The sequence below is a fragment of the Cetorhinus maximus genome, chromosome 4 (genome assembly GCF_964194155.1).
Source record: "Cetorhinus maximus chromosome 4, sCetMax3.hap1.1, whole genome shotgun sequence".
Classification (NCBI taxonomy): Eukaryota; Metazoa; Chordata; class Chondrichthyes; order Lamniformes; family Cetorhinidae; genus Cetorhinus; species Cetorhinus maximus.
In genome coordinates, this window is record NC_135882.1 from 173,432,675 (window position 1) to 173,450,075 (window position 17,401).

The window sequence follows — 17,401 nt, forward strand, 5'->3', positions numbered from 1 at the left end:
GCGTTTGGAGCAGTGTTGAGCATTTGGAGCAGTGTTGAGCATTTTGAGCAGTGTTGAGCGTTTGGAGCAGTGTTGAGAGTTTGGAGCAGTGTTGAGAGTTGGAGCAGTGTTGAGAGTTGGAGCAGTGTTCAGAGTTGGGAGCAGTGTCCAGAGTTGGGAGCAGTGTTCAAAGTTTTGCGCAGTGTTCAGTGTTTTGAACAGTTTCTTGTTCGGAGCAATGTTCTGTGCTTTGAGCAGTGTTCAGTTTTTTGAGAAATGTTGAGTGTTTGGAGAAGTGTTGTGCGTTTGGAGCAGTTTTGAGAGTTTGGAGCAGTGTTGAGCGTTTGGAGCAGTATTGAGCGTTTGGAGCAGGGTTGAGCTTTAGCAGCATTGTTGATCGTTTGGAGCAGTGTTGAATGTTTGGAGCAGAGTTGAGCATTTGGAGCAGTGTTGAGCATTTGGTGCAGTGTTGAATGTTTGGAGCAGTGTTGTGCGTTTGGAGCAATGTTGAACGTTAGGGGCAGTGTTGAGCGTTCGGAGCAGTGCTGTGCATTGGCAGCAGTATTGGACGTTTGGAGCAGTGTTGAAAGTTTGGTGCAGGGTTGAGCGTTTGGAGCATTGTGGAGCTTTTGGAGCATTGTTGAGACATTGGAGCAGTGTTGAGAGATTGGAGCAGTGTTGAGAGATTACAGCAGTGTTGAGAGATTGCAGCAGTGTTCAGAGTTGGGAGCAGTGTTCAAAGTTTGGAGCTGTGTTCAGAGTGTTGATCAGTGTTCGGTGTTTTGAGCAGTGTTCAGTTTCAGAGCAGTGTTCTGTGCTTTGATCAGTTTTCAGTGTGTTGAACAGTGTTGAGTGTTTGGAACAGTGTTGAATGTTTGGAGCAGTGTTGTTCGTTTGGGGCAGTGTTGATCGTTTGGAGCAGTTTTCATCGTTTGGAGCATTGTTGAGCGTTTGGAGAAGTGTTGAGCGTTTGGAGCAGAGTTGTGCGTTCCAAGCAGTGTTGAGCGTTTGGAGCAGGGTTGAGCGTTTGGAGCATTGTTGAGCGTTTGTAGCAGTGTTGAGCTTTTGGAGCTGTTTTGGACGTTTGGAGCAGTGTTGAACGTTTGGAGCAGGGTTGAGCGTTTGCTACATTGTTGAGCGTTTGGAGCAGTGTTGATCGTTTGGAGCAGTGTTTAGCTTTTGGAGCAGTGTCGAGCGTTTGGAGCAGTATTGAGAGATTGGAGCAGTGTTGAGAGATAGGAGCAGTGTTGAGAGTTGGACCAGTGTTTCAGCGTTGGGAGCAGTGTTCAGAGTTGGGCGCAGTGTTCAATGTTTGGAGCAGTGTTCAGACTGTTGATCATTGTTCGGTGTTTTGAGCAGGGTTCAGTTTCAGAGCAGTTTTTTGTGCTTTGATCAGTTTTCAGTTTATTGAGCAGTTTTGAGTGTTTGGAACATTGTTGAATGTTTGGAGCAGTGTTGTTCATTTGGAGCAGTGTTGATCGTTTGGAGTAGTTGGAGCATTTGGAGCAGTGTTGAGTGGAGCAGTTTTGATCGTTTGGAGCATTGTTGAGCGTTTGGAGAAGTGTTGAGCATTTGGAGCAGTTTTGATCATTTGGAGCAGTGTTGAGCGTTTGGAGCAGTGTTGAGCGTATGCAGCAGTGCTGAGCATTTGGAGCTGTGTTGAACGTTTGGAGCAATGTTGAGCGTATGGAGAAGTGCTGAGCATTTGGAGGAGTGTTGAACATTTGGAGCAGTGTTGAGTGTTTGGTGCAGTGTTGAGAAATTAGTGCAGTGTTGCGAGATTGGAATAGTGTTCAGAGTTTTGTTTAGTGTTCAGTGCTTTGAGCAGTGTTCAGTGCTTTCAGCAGTTTTCAGTGTTATGAGCAGTGTTCATGTTCATAGCAGTCTTCGGTGCATAGATCAGTGTTGAGCGTTTGTAGCAGGTTTGAGCGTTTGGAGCAGTGTTAATCGTTTTGAGCAGTGTTGAGTGTTCGGAGCAGTGTTAAATCATTTGGAGCAGTGTTGAGCGTTTGAAGCAGTGTTGAACGTTTGGAGCAGTGTTGAGTGTTTGGAGCAGTGTTGAGTGTTTGGGGCAGTATTGAGTGTTTGGAGCAGTGTTGAATCATTTGGAGCAGTTTTGAGCGTTTGTGGCAGGTTTGAGCGTTTGGAGCAGTTTGGAGCGTTTGGAGCAGTGTTGAGCATTTTGAGCAGTGTTGAGCGTTTGGAGCAGTGTTGAGAGTTTGGAGCGGTGTTTGAGAGTTGGAGCAGTGTTGAGAGTTGGAGCAGTGTTCAGAGTTGGGAGCAGTGTTCGAAGTTTTGCACAGTGTTCAGTGTTTTGAACAGTTTCTTGTACGGAGCAATGTTCTGTGCTTTGAGCAGTGTTCGGTTTTTTGAGCAGTGTTGAGTGTTTGGGGAATTGTTGTGCGTTTGGAGCAGTGTTGAGAGGTTGGAGCAGTGTTGAGCGTTTGGAGCACTGTTGACCATTTGGAGCAGTGTTGAGTTTTTGGAGCAGTGTTTATTGTTTGGAGCAGTGTTGTGCGTTTTGAGCAGTGTTGAGTGTTTGGAGCAGCGTTGAGCGTTTGCAGCAGGGTGGAGCGTTTAGAGCAGTGTTGAGCGTTTGGAGCAGTGTTGAGCATTTGGAGAAGTGTTGAACATTTGAAGCATTGTTGAACGTTTGGAGCAGTGTTGAGTGTTTGGAGCAGTGTTGAGTGTTTGGAGCAGTGTTGAGTGTTTGGAGCAGTATTTAGTGTTTGGAGCAGTGTTGAATCATTTGGAGCAATGTTGAGCGTTTGTTGCAGGTTTGAGCGTTTGGAGCAGTGTTGAGCGTTTGGAGCAGTGTTGAGCATTTTGAACAGTGTTGAGCGTTTGGAGCAATGTTGAGAGTTTGGTGCAGCGTTGAGAGTTGGAGCAGTGTTGAAAGTTGGAGCAGTGTTGAGATTTGGGAGCAGTGTTCAGAGTTGGGAGCAGTGTTCTAAGTTTTGCACAGTGTTCAGTGTTTTGAACAGTTTCTTGTTCGGAGCAATGTTCTGTGCTTTGAGCAGTGTTCAGTTTTTTGAGAAGTGTTGAGTGTTTGGAGAAGTGTTGTGCGTTTGGAGCAGTGTTGAGAGGTTGGAGCAGTGTTGAGCGTTTGGAGCAGTTTTGAGCGTTTGGAGCAGGCTTGAGCTTTAGCAGCATTGTTGATCGTTTGGAGCAGTGTTGATTGTTTGGAGCAGAATTGATCATTTGGAGCAGTGTTGAGCATTTGGTGCAGTGTTGAATGTTTGGAGCAGTGTTGTGCGTTTGTAGCAATGTTGAACGTTTGGATCAGAGTTGAGTGTTTTGAGCAGTGTTGAGTATTTGGAGCAGTATTGAGTGTTTGGAGCAGTGTTGAATGATTTGGAGCAGTGTTGAGCGTTTGTAGCAGGGTTGAGCGTTTGGAGCAGTGCTAGGCGTTTGGAGCAGTATTGAGCATTTGGAGAAGTGTTGAGCGTTTGAAGCAGTGTTGAACGTTTGGAGCAGTGTTGAGTGTTTGGAGAAGTGTTGAGTGTTTGGAGCAGTATTGAGTGTTTGTACCAGTATTGAATCATTTGGAGCAGTGTTAAGCGTTTGTAGCAGTGTTGAGCGTTTGGAGCAGTGTTTAGCGTTTGGAGCAGTGTTGATCATTTGGAGCAGTTTTGAGCGTTTGGAGCAGTGTTGAGAGTTTGGAGCAGTTTTCAGCGTTTGGAGCACTGTTGACTGTTTGGAGCAGTGTTGAGTGCTTGGAGCAGTGTTGAGTGTTTGGAGCAGTGCTGAATGTTTGGTGCAGTGTTGTGCGTTTTGAGTGGTGTTGAGTGTTTGGAGCATCGTTGACCGTTTGCAGCATGGTGGAGCGTTCGGAGCAGTGTTGAACGTTTGGAGCAGTGTTGAGCGTTTGGAGCAGTGTTGAACATTTGAAGCAGTGTTGAACGTTTGGAGCAGTGTTGAGTGTTTGGAGCAGTGTTGAGTGTTTGGAGCAGTGTTGAATCATTTGGAGCAGTGTTGAGCGTTTGTGGCAGGCTTGAGCGTTTGGAGCAGTGTTGAGCGTTTGGAGCAGTGTTGAGCATTTTGAGCAGTGATGAGCGTTTGGAGCAGTGTAGAGAGTTTGGATCAGTGTTGAATGTTTGGAGCAGTGTTGAGTGTTTGGAGCAGTGTTGAGTGTTTTGAGCAGTGTTGAGTGTTTGCAGCAGGGTGGAGCGTTTGGAGCACTGTTGAGCGTTTGGAGCAGTGTTGTGCGTTTGGAGCAGTGTTGAGCATTTGGAGCAGTGTTGTGCATTTGAAGCAGTGTTGAACGTTTGGAGCAGTGTTGAGTGTTTGGAGCAGTGTTGAGTGTTTGGAGCAGTGTTGAGCATTCGTAGCAGTGCTTAGCGTTTACAGCAGTGTTGGACGTTCGGAGCAGTGTTGAACGTTTGGAGCAGGGTTGACCTTTTGGAGCATTGTTGAGCGTTTGGAGCAGTGTTGAGCTTTTGGAGCAGTGTTGAGCGTTTGGAGGATTGTTGAGCGTTTGGAGCAGTGTTGAGCATTTGGAGCAGTGTTGAGCATTTGGAGCAGTGTTGAGTGTTTGGAGCAGTGTTGAATCATTTGGAGCAGTTTTGAGTGTTTGGAGCAGTGTTGAGTGTTTGGAGCAGTATTGTGTGTTTGGAGCAGTGTTGAATCATTTGGAGCAGTGTCGAGCGTTTGTAGCAGGGTTGTGCCTTTCGAGCAGTGTTGAGCGTTTGGAGCAGTGTTGAGCGTATGGAGCAGTGCTGAGCATTTGGAGCTGTGTTGAACGTTTGGAGCAATGTTGAGCGTATGGAGCAGTGCTGCGCATTTGGAGCAGTGTTGAACATTTGCAGCAGTGTTGAGTGTTTGGAGTAGTGTTGAGCCTTTTGAGAAGATTTGAGCGTTCCGAGCAGTGTTGAACGTTTGGAGCAGTGTTGAGCGTTTGGAGCAGTGTTGAGAAATTGGAGCAGTGTTGCGAGAGTGGTACAGTTGTCAAAGTTTTGATCAGTGTTCATTTTTTTGAGCAGTGTTCAGTTCTTTTAGCAGTTTTAAGTGTTTTGAGCAGTGTTCATGTTCATAGCAGTGTTCAGTGCATTGATCAGTGTTGAGTGTTTGGTGCATTATTGATCGCTTGAAACAGTGTTGAGAGTTTGAAGCAGTGTTGAGTGGTTGGAGCAGTGTTGAGCATTTGGAGCAGTGTTGAGCGTTTGGAGCAGTGTTGAGCGTATGGAGCAGTGCTGAGCATTTGGAGCTGTGTTGAACGTTTGGAGCAATGTTGAGCGTATGGAGCAGTGCTGCGCATTTGGAGCAGTGTTGAACATTTGCAGCAGTGTTGAGTGTTTGGAGTAGTGTTGAGCGTTTGGAGAAGATTTGAGCGTTCCGAGCAGTGTTGAACGTTTGGAGCAGTGTTGAGTGTTTGGTGCAGTGTTGAGAAATTGGAGCAGTGTTGCGAGAGTGGTACAGTTGTCAAAGTTTTGATCAGTGTTCATTTTTTTGAGCAGTGTTCAGTTCTTTTAGCAGTTTTAAGTGTTTTGAGCAGTGTTCATGTTCATAGCAGTGTTCAGTGCATTGATCAGTGTTGAGTGTTTGGTGCATTATTGATCGCTTGAAACAGTGTTGAGAGTTTGAAGCAGTGTTGAGTGGTTGGAGCAGTGTTGAGCATTTGGAGCAGTGTTGAGCGTTTGAAGCAGTGTTGAACGTTTGGAGCAGAGTTGAGCATTCCGAGCAGTGTTGAACGTTTGAAGCAGTGTTGAGCGTTTGGAGCAGTGTTGAGCATTTGGAGCAGTGTTGAGCGTTTGAAGCAGTGTTGAACGTTTGGAGCAGAGTTCAGAGTTTTGAGCAGTGTTGAGTATTTGGAGCAGTATTGAGTGTTTGGAGCAGTGTTGAATGATTTGGAGCAGTGTTGAGCGTTTGTAGCAGGGTTGAGCATTTGGAGCAGTGTTGAGCATTTGGAGCAGTGTTGAGTGTTTGGAGCAGTGTTGAATCATTTGGAGCAGTTTTGAGTGTTTGCAGCAGTGTTGAGTGTTTGGAGCAGAATTGTGTGTTTGGAGCAGTGTTGAATCATTTGGAGCAGTGTCGAGCGTTTGTAGCAGGGTTGTGCGTTTGGAGCAGTGTTGAGCGTTTGGAGCAGTGTTGAGCGTTTGGAGCAGTGTTGAGCATTTGGAGCAGTGTTGAGCGTTTGAAGCAGTGTTGAACGTTTGGAGCAGAGTTCAGAGTTTTGAGCAGTGTTGAGTATTTGGAGCAGTATTGAGTGTTTGGAGCAGTGTTGAATGATTTGGAGCAGTGTTGAGCGTTTGTAGCAGGGTTGAGCGTTTGGAGCACTGTTGAGCGTTTGGAGCAGTGTTGAGCATTTGGAGCAGTGTTGAGCGTTTGAAGCAGTGTCGAACGTTTGGAGCAGTGTTGAGTGTTTGGAGAAGTGTTGACTGTTTGTAGCAGGGTTGAGTGTTTGGACCAGTATTGAATCATTTGGAGCAGTGTTGAGCGTTTGTAGCAGGGTTGAGCGTTTGGAGCAGTGTTGAGCGTTTGGAGCACTGTTGACTGTTTGGAGCAGTGTTGAATGTTTGGAGCAGTGTTGAGTGTTTGGAGCAGTGTTGAGTGTTTTGAGCAGTGTTGAGTGTTTTGAGCGGTGTTGAGTGTTTGGAGCAGCGTTGAGCGTTTGCAGCAGGGTGGAGCGTTTGGAGCACTGTTGAGCGTTTGGTGCAGTGTTGTGCATTTGGAGCAGTGTTGAGCATTTGGAGCAGTGTTGTGCATTTGAAGCAGTGTTGAACGTTTGGAGCAGTGTTGAGTGTTTGGAGCAGTGTTGAGTGTTTGGAGCAGTGTTGAGCGTTCATAGCAGTGCTTAGCGTTTACAGCAGTGTTGGACGTTTGGAGCAGTGTTGAACGTTTGGAGTAGGGTTGACCTTTTGGAGCATTGTTGAGCGTTTGGAGCAGTGTTGAGCTTTTGGAGCAGTGTTGAGCGTTTGGAGCATTGTTGAGCGTTTGGAGCAGTGTTGAGCATTTGGAGCAGTGTGGAGCGTTCGGAGCAGTGCTTAGCGTTTGCAGCAGTGTTGGACGTTTGGAGCAGTGTTGAACGTTTGGAGCAGGGTTGAGCGTTTGGAGCATTGTTGAGCGTTTGGAGCAGTGTTGAGCTTTTGGAGCAGTGTTGAGCGTTTAGAGCATTGTTGAGCGTTTGGAGCAGTGTTGAGAGATTAGCACAGTGTTGAGAGATTGGAGCAGTGTTGAGAGTTGGGAGCAGTATTCAGAGTTGGGAGCAGTGTTCAAAGTTTGGAGCAGTGTTCAGAGTGTTGATCGGTGTTCTGTGTTTTGAGCAGTGTTCAGTTTCAGAGCAGTGTTCTGTGCTTTGATCAGTTTTCAGTTTATTGAGCAGTGTTGAGTGTTTGGAACAGTCTTGAATGTTTGGAGCAGTGTTGTTCATTTGGGGCATTGATGATTGTTTGGAGCAGTTGGAGCATTTGGAGCAATGTTGAGTGTTTGGAGCAGTTTAGATTGTTTGGAGCATTGTTGAACGTTTGGAGAAGTGTAGAGCATTTGGAGCAGTTTTGATCGTTTGGAGCAGTGTTGTACGTTTGGAGCAGTGTTGAGTGTATGGAGCCATGCTGAGCATTTGGAGATGAGTTCAACGTTTGGAGCAATGTTGAGCGTATGGAGCAGTGCTGAGCATTTGGTGCAGTGTTGAACATTTGGAGCAGTGTTGAGTGTTTGGAGCAGTGTTCAGCATTTGGAGCGGAGTTGAGCGTTCTGAGCAGTGTTGACCGTTTGAAGCAGAGTTGAGCGTTTGGAGCAGTGTTGAGTGTTTGGAGCAGTGTTGAGTATTTTTTGCAATGTTGAACGTTTGGGGCAGTGTTGACCGTTTGGAGCAGGTTAGAGCATTTGGAGCAGTGTTGAGTGTTTGGAGCAGTTTTGATCGTTTGGAGCAGTGTTGAGAGTTTGGAGCAGTGTTGAGCGTATGGAGCAGTGCTGAGCATTTGTAGCAGTGTTGAACATTTGGAGCAGTGTTGAGTGTTTGGAGCAGTGTTGAGCGTTTGGAGAAGAGTTGAGCGTTCAGAGCAGTGTTTGAACGTTTGAAGCAGTGTTGAGCGTTTGGAGCAGTGTTGAGTGTTTGGTGCAGTGTTGAGAAATTGGAGCAGTGTTGCGAGAGTGGTACAGTTGTCAGAGTTTTGAGCATTTGTAGCAGTGTTGAACATTTGGAGCAGTGTTGAGTGTTTGGAGCAGTGTTGAGCGTTTGGAGAAGAGTTGAGCGTTCAGAGCAGTGTTTGAACGTTTGAAGCAGTGTTGAGCATTTGAAGCAGTGTTGAACGTTTGGTGCAGTGTTGAGTGTTTGGAGCAGTATTGAGTGTTTGGAGCAGTGTTGAATCATTTGGAGCAGTGTTGAGCGTTTGTAGCAGGGTTGAACGTTTGGATCAGTGTTGAGCATTTGGAGCAGTGTTGAGTGTTTGGAGCAGTATTGAGTGTTTGGAGCAGTGTTGGATCATTTGGAGCAGTGTTGAGCGTTTGTAGCATGGCTGAGCATTTGGAGCATTGTTGAGCGTTTGGAGCAGTTTTGAGCATTTGGAGCAGTGTTGAGCGTTTCGAGCAGTGTTGAGAGTTTGGAGCAGTGTTGAGTGTTTGGAGCAGTGTTGAGTGTTTGGAGCAGTATTGAGTGTTTGGAGTAGTTTTGAATCATTTGGAGATGTGTTGAACGTTTGTAGCAGGGTTGAGCGTTTGGAGCTGTGTTCAGCTTATGAGGCATTGTTGAGCATTTGGAGCAGTGTTTAGAGTTTTGAGCAGTGTTGAGCGTTTGGAGTACTGTTCACCGTTTGGAGCAGTGTTGAGTGTTTGGAGCAGTGTTGAGTGTTTGGATCAGTTTTGATCGTTTGGAGCAGTGTTGAGAGTTTGGAGCAGTGTTGAGCGTATGGAGCAGTGCTGAGCATTTGTAGCAGTGTTGAACATTTGAAGCAGTGTTGAGCGTTTGGAGCAGTGTTGAGTGTTAGGTGCAGTGTTGAGAAATTGGAGCAGTGTTGCGAGAGTGGTACAGTTGTCAGAGTTTTGATCAATGTTCAGTTTTTTGAGCAGTGTTAAGTGCTTTTAGCAGTTTTAAGTGTTTTTAGCAGTGTTCATGTTGAGAGCTGGAGCAGTGTTCAGAGTTGGGAGCAGTTTTCAAAGTTGGGAGCAGTGTTCAAATTTTTGCGCAGTGTTCAGTGTTTTGAACAGTTTCTTGTTCGGAGCAATGTTCTGTGCTTTGAGCAGTGTTCACTTTTTTGAGAAGTGTTGAGTGTTTGGGGAAGTGTTGTGCGTTTGGAGCAGTGTTGAGAGGTTGGAGCAGTGTTGAGCGTTTGGAGCAGTATTGAGCATTTGGTGCAGGGTTGAGCTTTAGCAGCATTGTTGATCGTTTGGAGCAGTGTTGATTGTTTGGAGCAGAGTTGAGCATTTGGAGCAGTGTTGAGCATTTGGTGCAGTGTTGAATGATTGGAGCAGTGTTGTGCGTTTGGAGCAATGTTGAACGTTTGGGGCAGTGTTGAACGTTTGGAGCAGGGTTGAGCGTTTGGAGCATTGTTGAGCGTTTGGAGCAGTGTTGAGCTTTTGGAGCAGTGTTGAGCGTTTGGAGCATTGTTGAGCGTTTGGAGCAGTGTTGAACGTTTGGAGCAGGGTTGAGCGTTTGGAACATTGTTGAGCGTTTGGAGCATTGTTGACCGTTTGGAGCAGTGTTGAGCTTTTGGAGCAGTGTTGAGCGTTTGTACCATTGTTGAGCTATTGGAGCAGTGTTGAGACTTTGGAGCAGTGTTGAGAGATTGGAGCAGTGTTGAGAGATTGGAGCAGTGTTGAGTGTTTGGTGCAGTGTTGAGAAATTAGAGCAGTGTTGCGAGATTGGAACAGTGTTCAGAGTTTTGATTAGTGTTCAGTGCTTTGAGCAGTGTTCAGTGCTTTCAGCAGTTTTCAGTGTTATGAGCAGTGTTCATGTTCATAGCAGTGTTCGGTGCATAGATCAGTGTTGAGTGTTTGGTGCATTATTGATCGCTTGGAAGAGTGTTGAGAGTTTGAAGCAGTGTTGAGTGTTAGGAGCAGTGTTGAATCATTTGGAGCAGTGTTGAGCGTTTGTAGTCGGTTTGAGCGTTTGGAGCAGTGTTGATCGTTTTGAGCAGTGTTGAGTGTTCGGAGCAGTGTTAAATCATTTGGAGCAGTGTTGAGCGTTTGAAGCAGTGTTGAACGTTTGGAGCAGTGTTGAGTGTTTGGAGCAGTGTTGAATCATTTGGAGCAGTGTTGAGCGTTTGTGGCAGGTTTGAGCGTTTGGAGCAGTTTTGAGCGTTTGGAGCAGTGTTGAGCATTTTGAGCAGTGTTGAGCGTATGGAGCAGTGTTGAGAGTTTGGAGCGGTGTTTGAGAGTTGGAGCAGTGTTGAGAGTTGGAGCAGTGTTCAGAGTTGGGAGCAGTGTTCAGAGTTGGGAGCAGTGTTCAAAGTTTTGCACAGTGTTCAGTGTTTTGAACAGTTTCTTGTTCGGAGCAATGTTCAGTGCTTTGAGCAGTGTTCGGTTGTTTGAGCAGTGTTGAGTGTTTGGGGAATTGTTGTGCGTTTGGAGCAGTGTTGAGAGGTTGGAGCAGTGTTGAACGTTTGGAGCACTGTTGACCGTTTGGAGCAGTGTTGAGTTTTTGGAGCAGTGTTTGTTGTTTGGAGCAGTGTTGTGCGTTTTGAGCAGTGTTGAGTGTTTGGAGCAGCGTTGAGCGTTTGCAGCAGGGTGGAGCGTTTGGAGCAGTGTTTAGCGCTTGGAGCAGTGTTGAGCGTTTGGAGCAGTGTTGAGCGTTTGGAGCAGTGTTGAGCATTTGGAGCAGTGTTGAACATTTGAAGCAGTGTTGAACATTTGAAGCAGTGTTGAACGTTTGGAGCAGTGTTGAGTGTTTGGAGCAGTGTTGAGTGTTTGGAGCAGTATTTAGTGTTTGGAGCAGTGTTGAATCATTTGGAGCAATGTTGAGCGTTTGTTGCAGGTTTGAGCGTTTGGCGCAGTGTTGAGCGTTTTGAGCAGTGTTGAGTGTTTGGAGCAGCGTTGAGCGTTTGCAGCAGGGTGGAGCGTTTGGAGCTGTGTTGAGCTTTTGGAGCATTGTTGAGCGTTTGGAGCAGTGTTGAGCGTTTGGAGCAGTGTTGAGCATTTGGAGCAGTGTTGAACATTTGAAGCAGTGTTGAACGTTTGGAGCAGTGTTGAGTGTTTGGAGCAGTGTTGAGTGTTTGGAGCAGTGTTGAGTGTTTGGAACAGTATTTAGTGTTTGGAGCAATGTTGAATCATTTGGAGCAATGTTGAGCAGTTGTTGCAGGTTTGAGCGTTTGGAGCAGTGTTGAGCGTTTGGAGCAGTGTTGAGAGTTTGGTGCAGCGTTGAGAGTTGGAGCAGTGTTGAAATTTGGAGCAGTGTTGAGGTTTGGGAGCAGTGTTAAGAGTTGGGAGCAGTGTTCTAAGTTTTGCGCAGTGTTCAGTGTTTTGAACAGTTTCTTGTTCGGAGCAATGTTCTGTGCTTTGAGCAGTGTTCAGTTTTTTGAGAAGTGTTGAGTGTTTGGAGAAGTGTTGTGCGTTTGGAGCAGTGTTGAGAGGTTGGAGCAGTGTTGAGCGTTTGGAGCAGTTTTGAGCGTTTGGAGCAGGGTTGAGCTTTAGCAGCATTGTTGATCGTTTGGAGCAGTGTTGATTGTTTGGAGCAGAATTGATCATTTGGAGCAGTGTTGAGCATTTGGTGCAGTGTTGAATGTTTGGAGCAGTGTTGTGCGTTTGTAGCAATGTTGAACGTTTGGATCAGAGTTGAGTGTTTTGAGCAGCGTTGAGTATTTGGAGCAGTATTGAGTGTTTGGAGCAGTGTTGAATGATTTGGAGATGTGTTGAGCGTTTGTAGCAGGGTTGAGCGTTTGGAGCAGTGTTGAGTGTTTGGAGAAGTGTTGAGTGTTTGGAGCAGTATTGAGTGTTTGTACTAGTATAGAATCATTTGGAGCAGTGTTGAGCGTTTGTAGCAGTGTTGAGCGTTTGGAGCAGTGTTTAGCGTTTGGAGCAGTGTTGATCATTTGGAGCAGTTTTGAACGTTTGGAGCAGTGTTGAGAGTTTGGAGCAGTTTTCAGCGTTTGGAGCACTGTTGACTGTTTGGAGCAGTGTTGAATGCTTGGAGCAGTGTTGAGTGTTTGGAGCAGCGTTGACCGTTTGCAGCATGGTGGAGCGTTTGAAGCAGTATTGAGCGTTTGGAGCAGTGTTGTGCGTTTGGACCAGTGTTGAGCATTTGGAGCAGTGTTGAACATTTGAAGCAGTGTTGAACGTTTGGAGCAGTGTTGAGTGTTTGGAGCAGTGTTGAGTGTTTGGAGCAGTGTTGAATCATTTGAAGCAGTGTTGAGCGTTTGTGGCAGGCTTGAGCGTTTGGAGCAGTGTTGAGCGTTTGTAGCAGTGTTCAGCATTTTGAGCAGTGATGAGCATTTGGAGCAGTTTTGAGAGTTGGAGCAGTGTTGAGAGCTGGAGCAGTGTTGAGAGTTGGGAGCAGTTTTCAGAGTTGGGAGCAGTGTTCAAATTTTTGCGCAATGTTCAGAGCATTTGGAGCAGTGTTGAGCATTTGGTGCAGTGTTGAATGATTGGAGCAGTGTTGTGCGTTTGGAGCAATGTTGAACGTTTGGGGCAGTGTTGAGCGTTCGGAACAGTGCTGAGCGTTTGCAGCAGTGTTGGACGTTTGGAGCAGTGTTGAACGTTTGTAGCAGGGTTGAGCGTTTGGAGCGTTGTTGAGTGTTTGGAGCAGTGTTGAGCTTTTGGAGCAGTGTTGAGTGTTTGGAGCATTGTTGAGCGTTTGGAACATTGTTGAGCGTTTGGAGCATTGTTGACCGTTTGGAGCAGTGTTGAGCTTTTGGAGCAGTGTTGAGCGTTTGTACCATTGTTGAGCTATTGGAGCAGTGTTGAGACTTTGGAGCAGTGTTGAGAGATTGGAGCAGTGTTGAGAGATTGGAGCAGTGTTGAGTGTTTGGTGCAGTGTTGAGAAATTAGAGCAGTGTTGCGAGATTGGAACAGTGTTCAGAGTTTTGATTAGTGTTCAGTGCTTTGAGCAGTGTTCAGTGCTTTCAGCAGTTTTCAGTGTTATGAGCAGTGTTCATGTTCATAGCAGTGTTCGGTGCATAGATCAGTGTTGATTGTTTGGTGCATTATTGATCGCTTGGAACAGTGTTGAGAGTTTGAAGCAGTGTTGAGTGTTAGGAGCAGTGTTGAATCATTTGGAGCAGTGTTGAGCGTTTGGAGCAGTTTTGATCGTTTTGAGCAGTGTTGAGTGTTCGGAGCAGTGTTAAATCATTTGGAGCAGTGCTGAGCGTTTGAAGCAGTGTTGAACGTTTGGAGCAGTGTTGAGTGTTTGGAGCAGTGTTGAGTGTTTGGAGCAGTATTGAGTGTTTGGAGCAGTGTTGAATCATTTGGAGCAGTGTTGAGCGTTTGTGGCAGATTTGAGCGTTTGGAGCAGTTTTGAGCGTTTGGAGCAGTGTTGAGCATTTTGAGCAGTGTTGAGCGTTTGGAGCAGTGTTGATAGTTTGGAGCAGTGTTGAGAGTTGGAGCAGTTTTGAGAGTTGGAGCAGTGTTCAGAGTTGGGAGCAGTGTTCAGAGTTGGGAGCAGTGTTCAAAGTTTTGTGCAGTGTTCAGTGTTTTGAACAGTTTCTTGTTCGGAGCAATGTTCTGTGCTTTGAGCAGTGTTCGGTTTTTTGAGCAGTGTTGAGTGTTTGGGGAAGTGTTGTGCTTTTGGAGCAGTGTTGAGAGGTTGGAGCAGTGTTGAGCGTTTGGAGCACTGTTGACCGTTTGGAGCAGTGTTGAGTTTTTGGAGCAGTGTTTATTGTTTGGAGCAGTGTTGTGCGTTTTGAGCAGTGTTGAGTGTTTGGAGCAGCTTTGAGCGGTTGTTGCAGGTTTGAGCGTTTTGAGCAGTGTTGAGCGTTTGGAGCAGTGTTGACCATTTGGAGCAGTGTTGAGCGTTTGGAGCAGTGTTGAACATTTGGAGCAGTGTTGAACGTTTGGAGCAGTGTTGAGTGTTTGGAGCAGTATTTAGTGTTTGGAGCAGTGTTGAATCATTTGGAGCAATGTTGAGCGGTTGTTGCAGGTTTGAGCGTTTTGAGCAGTGTTGAGCGTTTGGAGCAGTGTTGAGCATTTTGAACAGTGTTGAGCGTTTGGAGCCGTGTTGAGAGTTTGGAGCAGTGTTGAGAGTTGGAGCAGTGTTGAAAGTTGGAGCAGTGTTGAGATTTGGGAGACGTGTTCAGAGTTGGGAGCAGTGTTCAAAGTTTTGCGCAGTTTTCAGTGTTTTGAACAGTTTCTTGTTCGGAGCAATGTTCTGTTCTTTGAGCAGTGTTCAGTTTTTTGAGAAGTGTTGAGTGTTTGGAGAAGTGTTGTGCGTTTGGAGCAGTGTTGAGAGGTTGGAGCAGTGTTGAGCGTTTGGAGCAGTATTGAGCGTTTGGAGCAGGGTTGAGCTTTAGCAGCATTGTTGATCGTTTGGAGCAGTGTTGATTGTTTGGAGCAGAATTGAGCATTTGGAGCAGTGTTGAGCATTTGGTGCAGTGTTGAATGTTTGGAGCAGTGTTGTGCGTTTGTAGCAATGTTGAACGTTTGGAGCAGAGTTGAGTGTTTTGAGCAGTGTTGAGTATTTGGAGCAGTATTGGGTGTTTGGAGCAGTGTTGAACGTTTGGAGCAGTGTTGAGTGTTTGGAGAAGTGTTGAGTGTTTGGAGCAGTATTGAGTGTTTGTACCAGTATTGAATCATTTGGAGCAGTGTTGAGCGTTTGTAGCAGTGTTGAGCGTTTGGAGCAGTGTTTAGCGTTTGGAGCAGTGTTGAGCATTTGGAGCAGTGTTCAGCGTTTGGAGCACTGCTGACTGTTTGGAGCAATGTTGAGTGCTTGGAGCAGTGTTGAGTGTTTGGAGCAGTCCTGAGTGTTTGGAGCAGTGTTGTGCGTCTTGAGCGGTGTTGAATGTTTGGAGCAGCGTTGACCGTTTGCAGCATGGTGGAACGTTTGAAGCAGTGTTGAGCGTTTGGAGCAGTGTTGAGCGTTTGGAGCAGTGTTGAGCATTTGCAGCAGTGTTGAGCATTTGAAGCAGTGTTGAACGTTTGGAGCAGTGTTGAGTGTTTGGAGCAGTGTTGAGTGTTTGGAGCAGTGTTGAATCATTTGGAGCAGTGTTGAGCGTTTGTGGCAGGTTTGAGCGTTTGGAGCTGTGTTGAGCGTTTGGAGCAGTGTTGAGCATTTTGAGCAGTGTTGAGCGTTTGGAGCAGTGTTGAGAGTTTGGAGCAATTTTGAGAGTTGGAGCAGTGTTGAGAGCTGGAGCAGTGTTGAGAGTTGGGAGAAGTGTTCAGAGTTGGGAGCAGTGTTCAAAGTTTTGCGCAGTGTTCAGTGTTTTGAACAGTTTCTTGTTCGGAGCAATGTTCTGTGCTTTGAGCAGTGTTCAGTTTTTTGAGAAGTGTTTAGTATTTTGGGAAGTGTTCTGCGTTTGGAGCAGTGTTGAGAGGTTGGAGCAGTGTTGAGCGTTCGGAACAGTGCTGAGCGTTTGCAGCAGTGTTGGACGTTTGGTGCAGTGTTGATCGTTTGGAGCAGGGTTGAGCGTTTGGAGCATTGTTGAGCGTTTGGAGCAGTGTTGAGCTTTTGGAGCAGTGTTGAGCGTTTGGAGCATGGTTGAGCATTTGGAGCAGTGTTGAACATTTGGAGCAGGGTTGAGCGTTTGGAGCATTGTTGAGCGTTTGGAGCAGTGTTGAGCTTTTGGAGCAGTGTTGAGCGTTTGTGGCATTGTTGAGCTATTGGAGCAGTGTTGAGACTTTGGAGCAGTGTTGAGATATTTGAGCAGTGTTGAGAGATTGGAGCAGTGTTGAGAGATTGGAGCAGTGTTGAGAGATTGGAGCAGTGTTCAGAGTTGGGAGCAGTATTCAGCGTTGGGATCATTGTTCATAGTTTGGAGCAGTGTTCAGAGTTTTGATCAGTGTTCGTTGTTTTGAGCAGTGTTCAGTTTCAGAGCAATGCTCTGCGCTTTGATCAGTTTTCAGTGTGTTGAACAGTGTTCTGTGTTTGGAACAGTGTTGAATGTTTGGAGCAGTGATGTTCATTTGGGGCAGTGTTGATCGTTTGGAGCAGTTGGAGCATTTGGAGCAGTGTTGAGTGTTCGGATCAGTTTTCATTTTTCGGAGCATTGTTGAGTGTTTGGAGAAGTGTTGTGCGTATGGAGCAGTGCTGAGCATTTGGAGCTGTGTTGAACGTTTGGAGCCATGTTGAGCGTATGGAGCACTGCTGAGCATTTGGAGCAGTGTTGAACATTTGGAGCAGCGTTGAGTGTTTGGAGCAGTGTTGAGCGTTTGGAGCAGAGTTGAGCGTTCCGAGCAGTGTTGAACGTTTGGAGCAGAGTTGAGTGTTTTGAGCAGTGTTGAGTATTTGGAACAGTATTGAGTGTTTGGAGCAGTGTTGAATGATTTGCAGCAGTGTTGAGCGTTTGTAGCAGGGTTGAGCGTTTGGAGCAGTGTTAGGCGTTTGGAGCAGTGTTGAGCGTTTGAAGCAGTGTTGAACTTTTGGAGCGGTGTTGAGCGTTTGGAGCATGGTTGAGCGTTTGGAGCAGTGTTGAACGTTTGGAGCAGGGTTGAGCGTTTGGAGCATTGTTGAGCGTTTGGAGCAGTGTTGAGCTTTTGGAGCAGTGTTAAGCGTTTGTGGCATTGTTGAGCTATTGGAGCAGTGTTGAGACTTTGGAGCAGTGTTGAGATATTGGAGCAGTGTTGAGAGATTGGAGCAGTGTTGAGAGATTGGAGCAGTGTTCAGAGTTGGGAGCAGTATTCAGCGTTGGGAGCATTGTTCATTGTTTGGAGCAGTGTTCAGAGTTTTGATCAGTGTTCGGTGTTTTGAGCAGTGTTCAGTTTTAGAGCAATGCTCTGCGCTTTGATCAGTTTTCGGTGTGTTGAACAGTGTTCTGTGTTTGGAACAGTGTTGAATGTTTGGAGCAGTGATGTTCATTTGGGGCAGTGTTGATCGTTTGGAGCAGTTGGAGCATTTGGAGCAGTGTTGAGTGTTCGGATCAGTTTTCATTTTTCGGAGCATTGTTGAGTGTTTGGAGAAGTGTTGTGCGTATGGAGCAGTGCTGAGCATTTGGAGCTGTGTTGAACGTTTGGAGCCATGTTGAGCGTATGGAGCACTGCTGAGCATTTGGAGCAGTGTTGAACATTTGGAGCAGCGTTGAGTGTTTGGAGCAGTGTTGAGCGTTTGGAGCAGAGTTGAGCGTTCCGAGCAGTGTTGAACGTTTGGAGCAGAGTTGAGTGTTTTGAGCAGTGTTGAGTATTTGGAACAGTATTGAGTGTTTGGAGCAGTGTTGAATGATTTGCAGCAGTGTTGAGCGTTTGTAGCAGGGTTGAGCGTTTGGAGCAGTGTTAGGCGTTTGGAGCAGTGTTGAGCGTTTGAAGCAGTGTTGAACTTTTGGAGCAGTGTTGAGTGTTTGGAGAAGTGTTGAGTGTTTGGAGCAGTATTGAATATTTGTACCAGAATTGAATCATTTGGAGCAGTGTT